This window comes from Lacerta agilis, chromosome 2 (assembly GCF_009819535.1).
Source record: "Lacerta agilis isolate rLacAgi1 chromosome 2, rLacAgi1.pri, whole genome shotgun sequence".
NCBI classification, from domain to species: domain Eukaryota; kingdom Metazoa; phylum Chordata; class Lepidosauria; order Squamata; family Lacertidae; genus Lacerta; species Lacerta agilis.
The window spans coordinates 87,233,290-87,253,044 of NC_046313.1; the positions used below are offsets into that span (position 1 = coordinate 87,233,290).

The following is a 19,755-nucleotide window of genomic DNA, read 5'->3' on the forward strand; positions in this document are numbered from 1 at the left end:
GGGCTAGTCACACTTCTTTGAAGTCTCTCAGCCCCACTCACCTCACAGAGTTTTTTGTTGTTGGGGAGGAAGGGAAAGTAGAATGTTAGCCGCTTTGAAACTCCTTAAGGGTAGCGATAAAGCGGGATATCAAATCCAAACACCTCCTCCTCCTCCTCCTCCTCCTCCTCCTCCTCCTCCTCCTCCTCCTTTTCTTCTTCTTCTTCTTCTTCTTCTTCTTCTTCTTCTTCTTCTTCTTCTTCTTCTTCTTCTTCTTCAGCCCTGTGTATATACATCTGTATGCATGTGCTGCCCCTTTACACAGCTGTCAAATAAGCACTTTGTGGAAGATGTGACAATGCAGTGGGAGTTGGAGGCTAGCTCTAGCCAGCATGACCCCGTGGCTCCCACACGCACACCTGGGTGAGGGGTCAGTTAAGCCTACTAGTGAGATGTAAGGTAACATTTCAAAAGTGGTGATACTATTGCTCATCTGCACATGTATTTTATTATGTATTATAATAATTTTGTTTCATTGTTAGCAGCAAACGTGTGGCTAGAAGACACACTAGTTGTGTTTCTGCATAGAAATAAAGAAGAAATAATGAAATAATAGGATGATTTTTCTTTAAAAAAAAGCCCTGTCTATATCCACATGTTCCTTCTAAGCCCTGATACTTAGTACAGGAGTATATCTATCTATCTATCTATCTATCTATCTATCTATCTATCTATCTATCTATCTATCATCTATCTATCTATTTATCTATCTGATAATACCCACCACTACACAAATAATAGCTACTCATCTTACTGGTTCAGACTTGTGGTTGGTTTCTGTGACCCTTCTAAATCACTGGTGATAGTGAGTGAATGGTTAAATCTTAATTCTTTCATGTCTCTCTGTCTTCAGCTGTTGAGTGCTGGAGTAAGTGTCAGTTATGTAGCCTGATTCAGCATCCTAAATCAAATTCTGCAAGCTAGCTGAATGTGTCATGACATTTAGAAACTGAAAAATGTAGCCATCTTCTCTCAACGACCTCTTGTATTTAGACACTATCTTCATGAGATGCAATGCAATCACTGCCACAGTCTAGTCCACTATACAGAATACAACGTATACCCTAGCATCAATAGGCAACCCTGTAAATACACATATTTTGCAAATATTCTTAAAGTTTCTTGCTCACATAGGTCTTGCTCACTTTTTACAACATTCAGACTGGGAAACTTTTAGGCAAGAGAGTAAATGAAATACTTTTCTTTTGTTAGTTAAGAAGAAAACACGCGTTTTAGTGAAATGTCTGTCTTATTGACCCCAGACACATTTCTCTACAAATATGTGACTTTAACTAGAGATAAATCAAAAGGTGAAATTCAAAATATTATTTCTTCTCTTATGTACATCATAACAAACTTTTCTAATGTTCCGACAACATCTGTCAGGCTCCATGGTATAGCTTTGAGATCCACAATACAGAAGATATGCACCCTCCAACATAGCCACTTTAACATATTTTGCATATTTTGAAAATAAACCACATGCTCTCTTAGGTGGAATCTACACACATAAAAAATGCCGTGAAAATGCTTTTAAAAAAAAGTTTTGAAAAACACATTGAATTTTGCATCGCTCACTTTCACCATCTAGTGTCACATTTGTATACTGCACTTTACAACACATTTAAAACGTTTTATTTGCAGCTGTGTAGCTGAGTCCTTAGTGTTCTGCTATTTCTATTTCTACCCCTGACAGCATCCCAAATGAGAAATTGTTGTGCAAGTGAATAGAGGAAATGAGATTTTCTTTTTCTCTTGTTTAAGTGAATATTTTAAGAGAAACTATATATTACTAGCTCCACATATGTTTCTCATGCAGGTGTATCCTTATGCAGTATTAGTCTGTCAGAAATATAAACATCATTGATGAGTGGGATTGTACTTGCAATGACTTTTGAGTGACAATTATTTGTGTAGGGAGGGGCTTTGGAGATGATTTGCTTGATGATAAAGAAAACCATGTTTATGCCTATTAATGGAGGCTATTATGTAATTCTGTGCATGGATGTAGCCAAGGGGGGCAGGGGACAACAGTCCCCCTAAATCAATAAGAATCAATACAAAGCTGAGGTTCTATCGCCACCCAACAAAAGCCTGCCCCCCCCGCAACAAAAAATCCTGGCTATGCCCATGATTCTGTGTGAATCAACTATTAAGGTAAATAATTGATTTCTTGATGAATGGTAGCTTATTCTGAAGAGGAAAACCAGGATGGATTTTTATGCTTTTTTGGTGGGGGGGGGGTTAAAAAGAGTAATGACTAAGGTAGTGTTTTTGTATGTAACAAACAATTCAACAGATTTGTACCAGATTTGTGTGGGGCTCTTCCACCACAATTGAGCAATGGAAAGCTTTGGAGGGGATAGTCACAACTGGAAGTGGGGTAAATTAGGATAGCTTTTGGGGGTTTGTGGCCACACATTTTTCTATAAAGAATTAACAGAACGCATTCATACAGTAAAAACAAAGTTAACATTCTGTACACATGGGACCACCGAATATGCACGTAACAACCCCTCACTACATTACGAGGGAGAAGAACCTGAGATACTAAACGGCAACCTAAGCTTTCCAGCCATGCAAGTCAGCAGCATCACCACAGTAACCACAATGCTTGGAGAGAAAGTTAAGTCAAGTGTCATTATATCCATATTTCAGATGGAGGATTTGAGGTTTAGAGAAAATTGTTTGTCTAAGGCCATTTAGTGAGTTGGCTGAGGAGAGACAAACTGGGAACTTTCTGGCTCACATTCTCACCTTTGCCTAAACACGTATTTCAAAGTGTAGTAAAGTCTACAGCAATATTGGGCATATCTGCTGGAGACCCCGGTGAAAACAGCATTATGAACTTTTAATGTTTCTTGCACTAGCCCTGTCTGTCCCCCATCGAGAGCAACCTTTTCCACAACATTGGTGCTGCACTTATTCTCTCCCTTCCACGTGTTAAAATATGAAGATGTGGTAAGGATAGGGATATTATGCCATATTATGTAAGATCATAAAATGTGGTGAAGACTTACCAAACACTTTTTCATTATTTCAGGGAAGATGGATTGCTTTAGAAATTGAATTACTCTGTAATATTAGGGTTGTTGTTGTTGTTAGCTTATGGAAAAGCCTAAAGCATTATTTCAATGATTCAGGCGTTTCTGGATGAGGCCAAGTGTTCTGGACCAATTTCTGTCTGGCTTCAGGCACTCGTTTAGGATTGAAATAGTCATGGCCACCCTGACCAGTTATCTTCTATGGGAGAAATGCAAGAAAAATGTGGCCCTGTTGATGCTCCTGGATTTCTCAGTGGTTTTTGTAACCATAATTAATGTATCTCACTAGTATAGCTCTGTCTGTTGGGAATTGGAGGCACAGTGGTCCTACTCCTACCTACATAGCCTGTTCCACATGGAGCACTAGGGGATATCTGTTTGGCCCTGTGAAGGAATTAGATTGTACTGAAATAGATGGTTTATATGGACTCTGATTTTATATGTATTATTGTGTATTATATGGGAATTCATATTTTTATTGTCTGTTCAATTGGGGATTATATAGGGTTAACTCACTGTACCTGGAGGCTCAAATAAAAAGGCAGCAGAACTCCATTGTGTATATGAATTATGACATGTCTCTTGTCTGAGAGTGGGGAAACTAAAAAGCTCCAATACTTCCTGCTGCCCATAACCTGGTAGGTGGAGTCTGCGGTTTCCAGAGGGCGGATAGGGAAATTCTTTATCTACATGTAGGTGTGTGATTTAAGGTGGAGCTCCTGAGGCATCAAAGCTTTTGTATGCCTGGGAGAGAATGGTGGTAAGAAATATGTACTGGGATTGTACAGGACAAAAAATAAGTTTATGATTCTCACTTTAGGGAATGCACTAGAGTTAGGGACAGAGGATTGTGTTTAACCATTTGTTTGTCTTTTGCTTCATTTGGGTTATGCTGGTTTTCTGTGAAATTTGCCTTGTAATATCTTTTTCTTAAAACACCATATAACTTCAGATTTTGTTTCATAAACTTATTGTGGTCTTATCTCACTTTAACACCTCCAAACCTAGAAGCCATAAACTATGAGAGGCCTCAGGGAAGTATACTCTGTGGTGGCCAGATGTTCCTTTCCAAGGTGGTACAGGACCCTGGGTAGTGACGGGTGTCCATCAGAGGCCCCAAGACAGTTGATCCATGTTGAACCCTCAAGGTTCTGTTCTGTTCACAGTGCTATTCAACATCTATATGGAACTGCTGGGTGAAGTCTTCAGATGATTTTGAATTGAATGCAACCAGTATCTCACCAGAGTTAGATGGGCTGGATGAAGGCCAGGAAACTGAATCCTGTTAAGAGGGAGATGCTGTGGCTGAGTAGTTCCCTTGTTTTGGATTAAAGTGAATGGCCTGATGTTGAGAGCTGTGATCCCCTTGAGGTGTGCAATGTGGAGCAGCCTGCACAGTTGGATAGTGCTGTGCTGCTGCCCTTCCACCAATGGCAACATTGTTGTATAGCTGAAAAAGTATGGCATGGCTTTTTGTGTGTATTTTGTGAATAACATAAAAAAGCAGATGAAATGGGAAAAAAAAAGATTTCTGCCATTCTGGGACCAGCCTACTTCAATTCAAACTATAGTTGTGATTAGACAGCCACTCTAGGTGGCTGGAAACCAGAATGCTAAGAAGTTGTCTTTCTAATAGAGGGACCAAACAATTACAGGCACAATTCCATGATAGGGTGGTGTGTGTCTCAAGCAGGAACTCTGCTATATCCTTCAGCTAGATCTCTTTAATGGGGGCTCTCTTTAATGCTGGCAGTTCAATGATATGGACCAGGTGTATGGATTGTGCACTACAGTGTGCTGTGCATTTGGCATGAGAGACAGAGAAGAGTTGTTGATGCAAAGAGAGAGAGAGAGAGAGAGAGAGAGAGAGAGAGATGAGCATTGAAAGCAATTAATTCACATTGTCTTTAAAATGCAGGGTGCCTGATATGGTCAAAAGCATTAGGGAAAATGTCCTAATAGAACTGCAGTTCATCACAGCAGTCCAACTGCACAGGGAAGCAGCGATCTATGGAATCTTGATGTTCTTCAGAAATGGCTAGAGAGGAGTGTGCCCAGGATACAAGATCTCTGGTTTACTTAAGATTACTTTTTTTACCATAGAAGGGGAGCGGGATTTGTTGAAATTCTGGAGAACAATGGAATTGGAAAGGAGAATTTGTGGAAGAGTGAGATCCCCGGTGTGGTTGCTGATGGCTTTGCCACTCCTTCCATTGTGTACTCATTGGGAAGCAGCAGTTGGGAAGCCCAAGCAGACACTTTCACTGGGGAGGTGTAAAGCTCCGCACTGAACAAGCAATCTCTTCCTGGAGAGATGCCTGCAAAGCTCAGATGCCAGAAGCAACGGGAAATCCGGCTGAGCGCTCCCATCCTCCACCTCCTGGCTTGGGGAAAACGGAAGAGAGAAGGAAGACCCAGGAATCGGACATCCTTGGGCAGTGGCAGCAGCACCTGCACCTCCCTTCTTCCCACCAGGTGCAGAGCCACGGCCCCCAGGCCCAGAGGCAAAACCGGATCACCACTAGAATTCTCCCTGCTCACACCGCCCCCATGCCAGAGCAGGGCAATCGCCGACGCAGCCAGGAAAGGCAGCCCCGCTGGGGAAACGAGGGGTGGGGAATCCGCGCTGAACCAACGGCGCCAAACAAGGACAAGTAATGGAGCCTAACTTCACGCTGCCAGCTACAAGTTGACGCATCGCTCCGCTCGGGGCAGCCCAGCCCAGCCCAGCACAGCCTGCCCTCCCCAGTCGCTTTCAGCAGCGAAAGCAACCTGCTTCCTCTTTGCGCTCCGCCTTCCACGGAACAGTGCCATGTGCCAATTAGATGCGAAATTACAGGGTGTTGCGAGGGCGGACGGCGGAGAAGTGCCCCCACTCTTTCTCGCCCCGTTCCCCCATTCCTCCTTTTCCTTCCACTTTGATTACATTCAAATGCTTTTCTTTCCTGATCTGCTGAAGTCCTCCTATTTGGAACCCAATCAGAGTTGAAGGCTATAAATCATTCCCTTCTTTTCATTTTTTAAAAAAACAGAAAGGCACCCTCCCTGCCCAAACCTTACAGACTAAGCATTGGCTTTAGGTTAATTAAATGCCAGCTCTTTCCCACTCCGGTGGTTACAAAGGCCATTGTGTACCAGAGAGTCACCCAGGGAGACCATAGACACTTTGTAAACGGGAGGGGGCTCGCTGTTGTTGTTATGGGTTGGTTTGTTTTCTAGCTTTAACTCCAAATACTGAAGCACAACTTCGTATCAAAGAAGGAGGCTTGGTTTTGGGAATGCTTCAACGCAGCTGCAGGCCGGTGAACCGCTGGAACTGGGCTTTAGCGCCCGCAGGGGAAATTCAATTTGGGAAAGGGGAAAAGCCAAGGGAGAAGAGAGAGATACACGCGGAAGCAAAGCGTCGCAGCGACACACGTGCGCGCGCGGGGGCAGACACACGATGGTGACATCCTTTAATCTCGCTTCCTCCGCCCATCTTTCACCCTCTGCTGTCCTAGCATTTCTTAGGATGATTCTGCTGCTGAAATTGAAGAGACTGACGGAGAAACTGACTGTTCTTCGTTATTCCTATTTCAAGGCGTTCAGATGGCTGAGGATGGGGGATGCAGCTGTGCACCTTTTTTTGCAAAAAGCATCTTGAGTCACCCCCATTTCTGGTTTGAATACTGCCTACTTTGTCAAACAAATATTGGACCCACACTGATACACCAGCAGAAAAATAATCGAGCGAAGTTCAGCTCCCCCTCCCCGCTCCAATTTACAAAGACGGGGCTTTAAACTAGAACACCAATAAATGAAATAAGCTTCTTTCTCTTATTAACCAGCAAGGTTATTTCCTCCAGCCCCAAAGCCGAAAAGTGGCGGCTTGCTTCCCCACGGTTTCGTGGAAGCTGCCCCCTCCTCACCCAACAGCTCGCCTCTTTCTATCACTGAACCGAGAGCTTGGCGGGGAACCGCTTGCCTTTAGCCAAGCCATATTTCACTCTAATGCAAACCCATTGAAATCATCGCCTTACGTCTCCCCCCTCCGTCGTCTTGATTCACTGATTGATTCTTGAAAATGGGATCATAAATCCAGAGAGTGTCAGGAGAAAAATCCCGAGGATACGTGCTGCAAGGGAGGGCGCCTCTGATTTCCAAGGAGGGAAGAGGCGGCTGGGAAAAGAGAGATGAGAGCGCTGGGAAAGGGAAAGAGCAGAGCAGCAAACTCCCCGGGGGATGGGAGCGTGTGAACTGCCTGCAGGAGGGAAGTGGGATGGGGAGGATTATCTAACGCTGGGCATCCTGGTCCTAAGGAAGACCTCGAGTCTAGTGATCCTACAGCACAATGCCAGGTTGGTTGGTTTCCGTTGCTGGGGCTGCTCTCTCCCATGCCCGCGGCTGGCGCTCTCCTTCAGCACCACTCCCTGCCAGCTCTGGCCATTTCTGGCGCCAACAACCTGATGCTGGAGCCGCCGCGGAGCGCCCTACCTGGAAGAGCCTCAAGATGTTGGCCACCATGATGGAGACAGAGCTGCCCGACGCCCCGATGACGCCCACCACTTTCTCCGGCTTGACGAAGACTGGAGGCTCCCCGTTGGTGCACCTCACGTCGGAGGTGTCCTTCTGGATGAGCGCTTGCACGAAAGTGAGCGACTGCTCCAGCGCGTACGTATCCCTGGAGCAGGTGTCCAAGATCCTCGCGCCCAGGGTGACGTTGGGCAAGAGCTCGGGGTCGCTGTTGATCTGGTCCAGGGCGTAGAGCATGGCCTCCAGGCGGTGGATGCCGTTCTCCTTCTTGATGTCCCCGCAAGGCACGCCGGTGGGGCCCTTAGCATGGACGGGGAAGAGGCCGCCCAGGGTTATGTCGCCCTCCAGGCGGATGGAGTGCGGGGCGTACATCTCCTGGCCGTGCGCCACCGCCGACAACAGGAACTCCAGCAGGCACCAGGGCAACTTCATCAAAGTCAGCAGCTGCCACAGCCTCCCCGGCTGGAGCATGGTGGGCACCCAGGCTACCACGAGCAGGAAGGAGTGTTCGCCGCTGTTCCAGCAGCAGTCAGCTAGCCAGCTAGCCGGGGGTCTGGGCGCCTCTTGCCGCGAGAAGTGGGCCGGGAATTATCTGGTGAGGCAGGGAGGTCCAGCTCCTCTGGGCTGCTGCCGTAGGCGCTTCTTCCCGGACGCGCTCGCCTGCCTGCCTGCCTTCCTCGGCTCGCTACTGGGCGAAGGGGAGGCTGCGCTGCCGCTTTAAATGCTCGGTCGCTCCTCTCCGCCTCCCGCTCGCGCTCTGCCCACCTCCTTCTCCTCCTCCTGCTCCCCAGCTTTGCCTGCCTGCCTGCCTGCTCTCCCTGCGCGTCATTACGCAGAGATGCAGGCGGAGCGGAGAGAGCCGCCGGCGAGGCGGAGACGGCTGCGGGGAGAAGGGATGGCGAGCCTCTCGCAAACTGGTGCTGTTCTCTGCACGGTGGAGGCAGGCGACGTCTCCTGCCTGCCTTAGAGTGCCTCCTCTTCGGGTCTTTTCTTTTGCCTTTTCAAATAGTTTTTTCGCTGCTGCCCATCGGCTTATTCTCTGCTGCTTCAAAAGAAAACCCACCTGTTATCCTCTGCTGAACCGATTCGGGACCCCTGAAACCTGAGATTCGGGCACGGTGTACCTTGTGTTGATTTCGAAGAAGGAAAGCACATTTTTTTCCAATTACCGGTATAATAAGACTGTGAACTTTCTGGGACAGGGACGCTCAATCCGCTGTTCAGCACCTTGGAGAGAAGAGGGCTGATTTTGGCTTCTGGGATTTTCCTTGTGTTTTACTAGAACTACTAGAAGTATCAACTACTGTAGTGCCGGTTGCAGAAGGCATCCACTTAGATTTGAACAGCATTGTTTCTCTGAGCAGCTGCTAGGCGTGCGGGTTTTGTTTTAAGCAACAGTACCGAACTCAATTTACAATCGTTGTAAAAAGAAAAACAAACAAACTGGCTACTCCAAATTTTCTTCACCATTCTAATTGGGGTGGGTGCTGGGTAAGTAATTTTGTTGTTAATATCCCTTACCAATACAGATGGCCTGTTTAACACTGTCGATTATAGAGCTTCTGGAGTTCCAAAGCTGTGCTACCAAGAGCAGCAGACAGGAGAGAATCAGGAGAAACAAGGAAAGCAAACTATTTTCTAGTGTAACTTGAATCAATTCTATATATTATTTAACCCAATGATGCTCAGCCACACAATGGGTTTCCAATGTCAGGGCTCAGGTCTGTGCACAATTCATTTCCTTTTTCAACTGCTCTCCATCTCTTAGGATACCAGAGTGCCTTACAAAGTAATTAAAACAAAATACATTATATACAATGGTCATTTATGTGGGATGTAAAACGCAGGAGCAGTCAAACACAACATTGCTAGAGTGGACATAGAAAGGGAACTTTAGGCCAGCCAGTTGGAACTCTTTGTTTCCCCTGGGCTGGGATAGACTTCCTCTGTGTAACTGGAGATGGGTGTGGTCTCACCTGGGCAGGTTAACACAAAACCACAGGGGCGAGACTCCATCTCTCTCTCCTTTTGGACGACGTTCTCAAACAAGCTGCTTTGCTAAGATGCTCTTTCCCCTTATGGAACAGTCTCCTGAGTAAATGTTACTTTTACTAAGTTTAAGTCTGCCGTCTGGGATCCAATTTTGAACAGATGATTTATCGTGAGTAGACGCTTTTATACTTTTATAGAAGACTGTGTAGTGTCTTATTTTGAGAGGGATTAATGGGGAAAATACCAGGACATTTATTACAGAGGTTTTAACAAACCTGAGCAAGCTATCTGCTGCGTGTGTGTTTAAAAGAGGAATGAGAACTCTGCTAATTTCTGGCACTTGTAAACACAAGTTGGAATAGGATACCTTAAACAATATATCCTCTCCTGCATCCCAAAACATTCCCACAATTTATTCTCTCGTGACTTTGGCAATGTGCACTTGAGCCTAAGTCACTTGAGCCACCCACCAGAAATTTCAGTAGGACCTACACTTGATCAAGAGCGCATAGGATTGATAATTAATTCCAGCCTGTGGGATGGGGCAGGTAGGAAAGTCAGTTGAAGTCACCATCAATCTGTTCATTTGCCCTGTGTGTGGATGGCACTGTCAGAAGGGGAATCAAAATGAATGTTATGTAAACCAGCGCACTATCTTTCCCTTTTTTTTTTGTTTCCCTTAAGTGTTACTAGAATTCTGAGATCTTTCACAATTTAGGGAAGGCAATTTGAGTACACTTATAGCCTTTGGGAATCTGGATGTGGAGTGAACTTGTGCCCAATCACACACACTCTGCCCTCTCCCCCTGGATATCCAAGCACCAATGCAGATATCTGCAAAGGAAAAGGCTTTGCATGTACAGCTTCCACATGACTGCAAACTCATTACACATGATTCAGGATGTGTGAAAACTGCATCTAGCTTCCCCTTTACAGACATCCAGGCAGTGGGGCTTGGGACACCTCTTTTCCAGACTAAACATACTCAACGCCATCAATCATTCTTCTGGAAACCAAGCCTGAGACTGAGAGGATATATGATAGCCATATTCTAATACCAGAAGGGCTGTCACATGGAGGAACAAGCTTGTTTTCTTCTGCTCCAGAGAGAAGGACCCAAACCAATGGATTCGACTTAGAAGAAAGGAGATTCTGACTAAACATTAGGAAGAACTTTCTGATAGCAAGAGCTGTTCAATAGTGGAATGTACTCCCTCGGAAGGTGGTGGACTCTCCTTCCTTGGAGGTTTTTGAGCAGAGGTTGGATGACCATCTGTCATGGATGCTTTAGTTGAGAATCCTGCATTGCAGAGGGTTGGACTAGATAACCCTCAGGAATCCCTTCCAACTCTACAATTCTATGAAATTTAAAGTGACTAAGTATGCTTCTTTTTCATGATTGAGGTACATGGAAAAAATACAGTTGGGATGGAGTGTATTCTGCACAGTTATATACCCCCTGGGAAACTCCCTTGTTTTAGCTGCAAGGCAGAAGTCAAAGTGGTGTGTTAGATTAGTTGTATTCTGTGTATTGGACTTCAGCAAGGACGGCATCTCAGATCAGACATCTTGATCTTTCTAGATTCAGCCAAATTTTATCCTGTAACATTAAGATTTCATGGTAGAAGTAGGCTAGCAGATGTGGCTGATCAAATTATAAGTGGTTCTAGCTGATTAACTCTTGATTGAGTTTTTCAAAGCACCCTAAGGGATTTCAACACATCTCCCATTAATTTGAAACACATATTTAGCGGAAAATTTGTGTTCAAATATGCTTAGACAGTTCTGAAAATCGAATTGTGCTGAAGACAAAGAATAGGCACCAGGTACCTTTAACAACATAGGGACCCAGGTGGCGCTGTGGGTTAAACCACAGAGCCTAGGGCTTGCTGATCAGAAGGTCGGCAGTTCGAATCCCTGCCACGGGGTGAGCTCCCGTTGCTAGGTCCCAGCTCCTGCCCACCTAGCAGTTCGAAACCACGTCAAAGTGCAAGTAGATAAATAGGGACCGCTCCGGCGGGAAGGTAAACGGCGTTTCCGTGCGCTGCTCTGGTTCGCCAGAAGCGGCTTTGTCATGCTGGCCACATGACCTGGAAGCTGTCTGCGGACAAACGCCGGCTCCCTCGGCCTATAGAGCGAGATGAGCGACGCAACCCCAGAGTCGGACACGACTGGACCTGATGGTCAGGGGTCCCTTTACCTTTACCTTTACCTTTAACAAGGAGCACAATGCTCTAAGACTAGGTTCTTCTTCTCAGCTGATACAAGCATGAGCTTTGTTTTTGTTTAAAATAGGGCTTTACTAAATATGTAGTATGTTTTGGTTGCACACCAGCCAATAAGACTAAATAAAGAATTTCCAGCTAGATCAAACTAAGGACAGTTCTGCTCCAGCATTTCCCTAGCTAATAGGAAACTCACCGAGACAAAGCATGAAGCTAGAACCCTCTACCATTCTATGTCTCTGGCATATTTGGAGGTACCCATCTTTGAAGTTCCATTTAGCTATCATGACTAGCAGCTATTGATAGACCTGTCATCCATATAGGAGCTATGGTAAATCTCAACTTGTTTATGCGGGGTGTGAGCATTTCAGATATTGTTAAATACAGCCACACACAACCACCCCTGGAGAAGAAAAATTATTTGATGATAAAGATTTTGGTTCAGCGTCCCCGACCTCTTCTTTTTCTGTTTGTATGGAGGAATAATATTGCTCATCATCATGTTGACACAATTGGGACATGGTGTCAAGTTAAGCAAAGGAAGCAAGGTTTCCTGGGATGGTGGCATAAACAGAGCTGTCCAGGTCAGATGGAAATGGAGGGAGGATGAGGCTAGAGATGTCACTGGAAATTTCTCATGTGCTCCACTGACTGCTGCCCTCCTGAGGCCCACTGATGCTGGATCATACCTGTATCTTGCCCTGCTGAAGTCAAACAGCAAGCTACTGAGACTCATTTACCATCCCTCATTTGTCATTTCAACCCATTCAGTTGCTGCTCAGTTGAATGTGAATCTTCAGATTGAGGTTGAATCCTGACAAGACAGAAATACTGTTTCGGGGGGACAGGAGGTGGGCAGGTGTGGAGGACTCCCTGGTCCTGAATGGGATAACTGTGCCCCTGAAGGACCAGGTGCCCCTGAGATAACTGTGCCCCTGAAGGCCTGGGAGTCATTCTGGACTCACAGCTGTCCATGGAGGTGCAGGTTAATTCTGTATCCATGGCAGCTGTCTACCAGCTCCATCTGGTACGCAGGCTGAGACCCTACCTGCCCACAGACTGTCTCACCAGAGTGGTGCATGCTCTAATTATCTCTCACTTGGATTACTGTCATGTACTCTATCAGGGGCTACCTTTGAAGGTGACCCAGAAACTACAACTAATCCGGAATGCGACAGCTAGACTGGTGACTGGCAGCAGCCACCGAGACCACATAACACCGGTCTTGAAAGACCTACATTGGCTCCCAGTATGTTTCTGAGCACAATTCAAAGTGTTGGTGCTGACCTTTAAAGCTCTAAACAGCCTCGGTCCAGTATACCTGAAGGAGCGTCTCCACCCCCATCATTCTGCCCAGACACTGAGGTCCAGTGCCGAGGGCCTTCTGGTGGTTCCCTCAGTACGAGAAGCCAAAAAATAAAAAATCCTTCCAGTAGCACCTTAGAGACCAACTAAGTTTGTTCTTGGTATGAGCTTTCGTGTGCATGCACACGAAAGCTCATACCAAGAACAAACTTAGTTGGTTTCTAAGGTGCTACTGGAAGGATTTTTTATTTTTTATTTTGTTTTGACTATGGCAGACCAACATGGCTACCTACCTGTAAAGAGAAGCCAAGTTACAGGGAACCAGGCAGAGGGCCTTCTCGGTAGTGGCACCTGCCCTGTGGAACACCCTCCCACCAGATGTCAAAGAGAAAAACAACTACCAGACTTTTAGGAGACATCTGAAGGCAGCCCTGTTTAGGGAGGCTTTTAATGTTTAATAGATTATTGCATTTTAATGTTCTGTTGGAAGCCGCCCAGAGTGGCTGGGGAAACCCAGCCAGATGGGCGGGGTATAAATAAATTATTATTATTATTATTATTATTATTATTATTATTATTATTATTATTCTCTGCCTGTCACAAAAGCATCCCAATAATTTGTCCATGCTGACTGTTGGCTCACAGAAGGTTGAAACAGTCGGACACACTTAGTACATTCATTGGCGCTTTCCAAGTTTTCTAGTGTTAGTTCTGATCACATGGGGCACAGCAACTGGTGGGAGGTTCTCCTGGACCGCCCCTCTAGAAATGAATGCCCACTGCCATGCCCTCACACGCTTCACTTAATGTCATGCATTACAGCAGAAGTGGAATAGAAATCTCCTAGAAAGTCAGTCCTCTGTAGGCTCTAGCCCTTGTGATGAGGTAATGTTCCCCATGCCCTCATCTTCCTCATATTTCATAGTAGCTGCATGGTTCATGATAAAGATTTAAATAAAAATAGATTATTATTATTTTTGCCAGCCATCCCTCAGTTATATTTACCGTGTAACCAGCTATCATCTTTAGCATGCAACCACCATTTCATTGATGATAGTTTATTAAAATGTGTGTTTAGAACTATTGTGTGTGGGAGTTTGTTAATCAGTGAAATAACTATGTTAATTATAGGTATTTACATTCTACTCATCAGACTGGGGAATTGCCTGCTGCGCTTTGCATTGTTTTGCATTGAATACATGTTCATGTGTTATTTATTTTGATATTATTGTGACTTGTTTTTTTATATTGTAAAGCTTATCTCACCATGTGGCCAGATCCTACAGGAAGCCGTTTCCCTCTGCGGTTAATGCTGCGTGGAGGAAGAGGAGAGGGTGATTTTACAGCAGTGGACACACAGTTGTACAGCAACAGATATATCTGTTTCCTCTGCAGTCTGGACTTCTCCTTAGTGTCACTTGCCACCATCCTTACCGTTTATATTCATTTAATATTATTTTTCGTCATTAATAAGATTTTGAGGCTGCTTTTCACCAAAGGCCCAAAAGCACTTTTCAGCAATAAGAATACAGAGGAAAACCAATATAAAATCAAAGCAAACATTACAGAATGTGGAACAGAGAAACCTAAAACCCCATATACACCACTGAGAGATTATTGTAGCTAAGTGGTGCTGAAATTGGCTAAATAAAGAAATGTGCCAAGGTGCTGTCATTCACACTTTAAAATCACAAAAGCCGCACTCACTCTCACAAGATGAGAGGATGGCCTTAGATTTGTGCTACACTGCAATCCAATTGACGTTTACTCAGAAGTCAGTCCCATTGTGTTCAGTGAAGCTTATGCCTAGGTAAGTGTGCACAGGACTGCAGCCAAAAGAAGAGGATTATACAAATTCATGGAAGGTAGGTCAATTGAAAGCCATGAGATTTCAAGAGGCAGTTTCAAAGGCAGTTGCTGGTAGGCAAATGAGAGAGAGAGAGGCTATCACTTTCCTGTCCTGCTTGTGGGATTCTTGAAAAGATTTGGCTGGCCAGGAGGAGGAGGAGGAGTTTGGATTTGATATCCCGCTTTTCACTACCCGAAGGAGTCTCAAAGCGGCTAACATTCTCCTTTCCCTTCCTCCCCCACAACAAACACTCTGTGAGGTGAGTGGGGCTGAGAGACTTCAGAGAAGTGTGACTAGCCCAAGGTCACCCAGCAGCTGCATGTGGAGGAGTGGAGACGCGAACCCGGTTCCCCAGATAACGAGTCTACCGCTCTTAACCACTACACCACACTGGCTCACAGTCCTGGAAACAAGCTGTAGTACCAGTTGGGATGATCCAACTGGACTCTTATTATCTTCTTGAGTAGTAGATCATGATCACCAAAAGGCAGAAAACAGAGGCTGGGAGATAATGATCCCAAACCAGAGGGAGTTAGGGTGCCTACATATGGCAGCCTAAAGTGGATTTGTGCATAGTCTTCATGCCATCCACCTATTGCCACCATCAAAATGCCAGTCTGCTCTTTGTCTCTCTCCCTGACCCTGGCCATGTAAATATAGATTTCCATGTTCCACCTTGGTGAATGTGATATCGGGGTACGAGGAGAGCCAGTTCATGAATCACAAAGTCCTTTGTTGCTGAGGACTTCGAGCAGAGCTCAAAAACTGTTTTGAATAGCAGATCGTCCACCAACTTCAAAATCTATGAACGACAATGCTTTATTGTCAGGGATAGAAGAGGATGAAGGGATGGTAATGAGGTATCCAGCATATGAGAGGCTCATTTTCTGTTTGTTCATTTTTAATCTTTTCATTTGATCCTTTGGATCCTTTTAGAAGAACATATCAAGAGGCGTCAAGTGACTCCAATTTTGCTTTTTAAAAAGGAAAAAAGAAGAAGATTTTCTTATGCAGGAGTTTGAAAACTATTGTAATGCAGGGCAATTTTTGTGTGTGGGATAAATATATGGCAAAGGCAGCAACTCCCAAGCCACTGAATGCAGCATAAGCCCAGTGATTTTGGTGTGTCCGAGGATCTGCTTGGAATAATAGATTTTGAGGACTGCTCTTGAATATATAGAATATATAGAAGAGACATGAGTTCAAATCCAATTAAGGCACAACCTTAGGCTTCAACTTGTTGCATGATTTTAGGTTTGCCATGTAGTTTGCCTTCAGGGATTAGCCTGGGGATGAACCAGATTGGAAACATGGCAAGGTCTTTAACCCTTTGACCCCCCCCTATGGGACTCAGCTACCCTCTCGCTTGCTTGTTATTTGCAATGGGGACAGGGGCATGGGAGATTGTGATCAGGACCACAGCAGGGGCAAAGTCCTTTCCCCCATATCATGGTCATGATCTGGATCACCCTTCCATCTACTAGTTATTTATTAAAGAAAAAGGAAAAAACAACTATGGAAAGCAATAGGACACTGTTACAGGATAATTTGGAGCAAACTGTAACCAAAGTGCTAGCTGCTGCCTGTGTGCATTTGGACTTCAGCTTACTACAGGGGCAACTCTGTAAGTTGCATCCCTTTAGAGAAACCCTGCATTTCTGTGTGTATTTTGGAAGAAGCTGATGGATTAGGGTCACCATCATTAAGCACCAGTGTGTTCAAAGTAAAATTTAAATAATAATGGCCTATTTACAGAAGGTAACATGTGTAAGATTTCTCCTGGAGACTTTTTTTTTTTTTTGCCAGTTTCCATGCTATTGTCAGACTAGAGTGCAAATTGCCTATTTCAACTCAAATTTTCTTCACATAATGGTTGATATTTGCAATTGCAGTGATTGCTCCCAATACATTTCTGTGTCAATTTGTATGTCCTTTCTCTCTCTCATCACCTTCCCCATCACTAGAAAATAATAATAATAATGTCTGACTGTCCATTTATACGACATTTCATTGTACCTGGAAATAAGCATGTTATCATCTGTTGCAATGTCATTACATTAGGTTTCTACCCCCCCCCCCGTTATTTTAACTTCACTACAGGCCAGGCTACCCCTGGGCTATGTGGTAGTGGCTTCTTCCTTTTCTGACCCACATGGCTGATGGATGTGTGTATGCATACTTGAATGACATAGGCAAGGCCATTGGTGTGGATCATTCCAACTGAGCTGGTTCCAGCCTATTCAGAAGAATGCCAAAACTCACACTGCCAGTCACACAAGTGGCTGAGATATTTACATGCACAATACAGTCACATGGTGTAGACCCTTGGAAAAACAGAGATCCTGTGGTTTGAAGGCATGGCTAACTAGATATGTTTCTATATAAGGTGGCCACTTACACATTGCCAAAAAAATGCATCACCAAAAAAGAGGACATGAATTTACATAAAATCTGAACAAGAAGATTTATATGCATAGGTGCAAATTTAGAAATGATCACTGTACTTTAAATAGAAATTCATATTACCACAGGTAAAGGTAAAGGACCCCTGGATGGTTAAGTCCAGTCAAAGGGGACTATGGGGTCCACAGATAGCTTTCCGGGTCATGTGGCCAGCATGACTAAACTACTTCTGGAGCAACGAAACAACATGGTGGAAGCCAGGGTGCACGGAAGCACCATTTACCACAATGGGGAAGGTGTGTCGCCAAGTGACTTGTGTGCTCATTCAGTTTGCTTTCCAGGGGCAAACAGCTGATATACTGCTCCAAGAAACCCTACTCTCCTTTCTAAACTGGACTTGGGCAAGAAGCCCCTCAGAGGACACCACCCAACAGAGCACTCTGTTTAGGAAGACACATAGCCACCCGATTCCTACATGCATCTCAAACACTTGAAATTTAGTACTGGGGGATGCCTACTCACCACTGACAAACATGAAATATTCATCGAGATCCAGAGAGTGGGGCTGTAGCTCACTGGTGAAGCATCTACATTGCCTGCAGAATGTCCCAAATTGAATTCCCAGCATCTGCAGCTGCAGCTGAGAATGTCCCCTTCATGGAACCCTGGAGAGGCACAACCTCTCAGTGTAGAAAATACTGAGCTGGATGGGTCAAGGGTTTGACTCAATATATAAGGCAACCAACTATATTCTCATCCAATACAAAGGTAAAGTAAGGTAAGGTAAGGTAAGGTAAGGTAAGGTAAGGTAAGGTAAGGTAAGGTAAGGTTTACTTCACATCCAGTAAAATTAATGAGTAAGGTGGGGGAAGGCAACCATCACTGTTGCAGTCCATGCACGGACAAAGGAAATTAAGTTGTGGGCAAATGCTTGCTGATTAAATGACTCCCTATTTGAAAATCACAGCTTCTGCTCCAACAATGAGTTGCGCTGTCATGTGAAAATGGCAGGGAATTATTGGCTTGGCATGAAACCACATCTGTCAGCGACTCCTGAGAATGCCAAGTTGGACACTGGTGAGGTATGTAATGGAATCGGCCAGGCTCTCTTGAGAACTGACTGCTGTTTTTCTGCAACGTTAATGTAAATCTGAAGGTTATTTTCAGAGGTGCAGAGCTCAAGAAAATGAGCAGAAAATTTGGGTGTTTCTGTATTGTCAAATTCTGATTTTGTTTTTTTTACACTAAATTATAATAAAGATACTTTCACTTTCCACAGAGTTACGATTTTCCACCATTGACAAGGTAAATTGTTGCACTCCATTTTCAACTTGTCTTTTAGAAAGGAAACAATTATTTGCATGATTACAGCCACACCACATGAACACTAAAAATGAAGAGAACTTTTCTTATGTGACCTGAGGCATTTGCCACACACACACACACACACACACACACACCTTTTCAGTGAGGCTTGTAGGAAAATATTTTTGACATGGAGCCCTACTCGGGGGTTTGGCTGGACAAAATTAGAACCCTCTCTGCAGCTATGAACCCTGAACATCTCGAGTTATCAGCTGCCAGGAGGCTTCTAATCAAATTCAGTTGAATGTGGTTTGAATCTTTCATCAGGCTTTGTGTTCCACATGTGAAGGTCAGAGGTAGAACTGTTGCACATTGGTATGGAGGCAGGACTTGCATGCACAGCCACCTCCTCCTCCTCACCTTAAGACCACATGTGTTCACTCAAACACTGACAGGGGGCTCTGGTGGGGCCAAATGGGAACCAATCAAAACTTGGTCACTAACATGGTGGCCACATCAAAAAGTTGATTGACTAACTCACACTGGGCTTAGTTTGGCACAGATTTATTGCTGCAGGGCTTGAATACCTCCCTATAATCTAGGCTGGTCAATGAAAAGATGGCTCCAGAGAACAACATGCCCAGTCACATTTCACTGTCAGCAACTAAAGAGGGGAGACACCCCCATGAGTTTTTGGGGCTTTTTTTTTTTAGACATTTGGGGAAACCGCAAGGGTCAGCACACCCGCAGTGCAATGGATGAGCCTCACCCTGGGAAAACCACCTTCATGATCAAGGTGTCTCCCCTGCCAGGTGACACCCCCATGAATTGACAATGGTAATGAGTGGACAGTAGGCTAGTGCTGCCACTAGAAGTCAACCAACAGATAGTGGTCTATAGACTGAAGACTGAAGTTCAACAGTCCCATTTTAAAAGTAATTTCAAATAGAAAGGGTCTTTCCAGCTGCAAAGAATCTAGAGCCAGCATGATTCAATATTGTGTTCAGAAATGGGAAATCCCCATTTCAATTTGGAGCAGAATCCAGTAGGATGAGAAAGAAGCCTAGCCCTATTTTGAGCT

General features: G+C 44.7%; 1 pseudogene; it reads right to left on the reverse strand.

Moving 5' to 3' along the window:
* Positions 1-19,302: 19,302 nt before the first annotated feature.
* Positions 19,303-19,494, reverse strand: LOC117043076 (annotated as a pseudogene).
* Between the last annotated feature and the right edge of the window lie 261 nt (positions 19,495-19,755).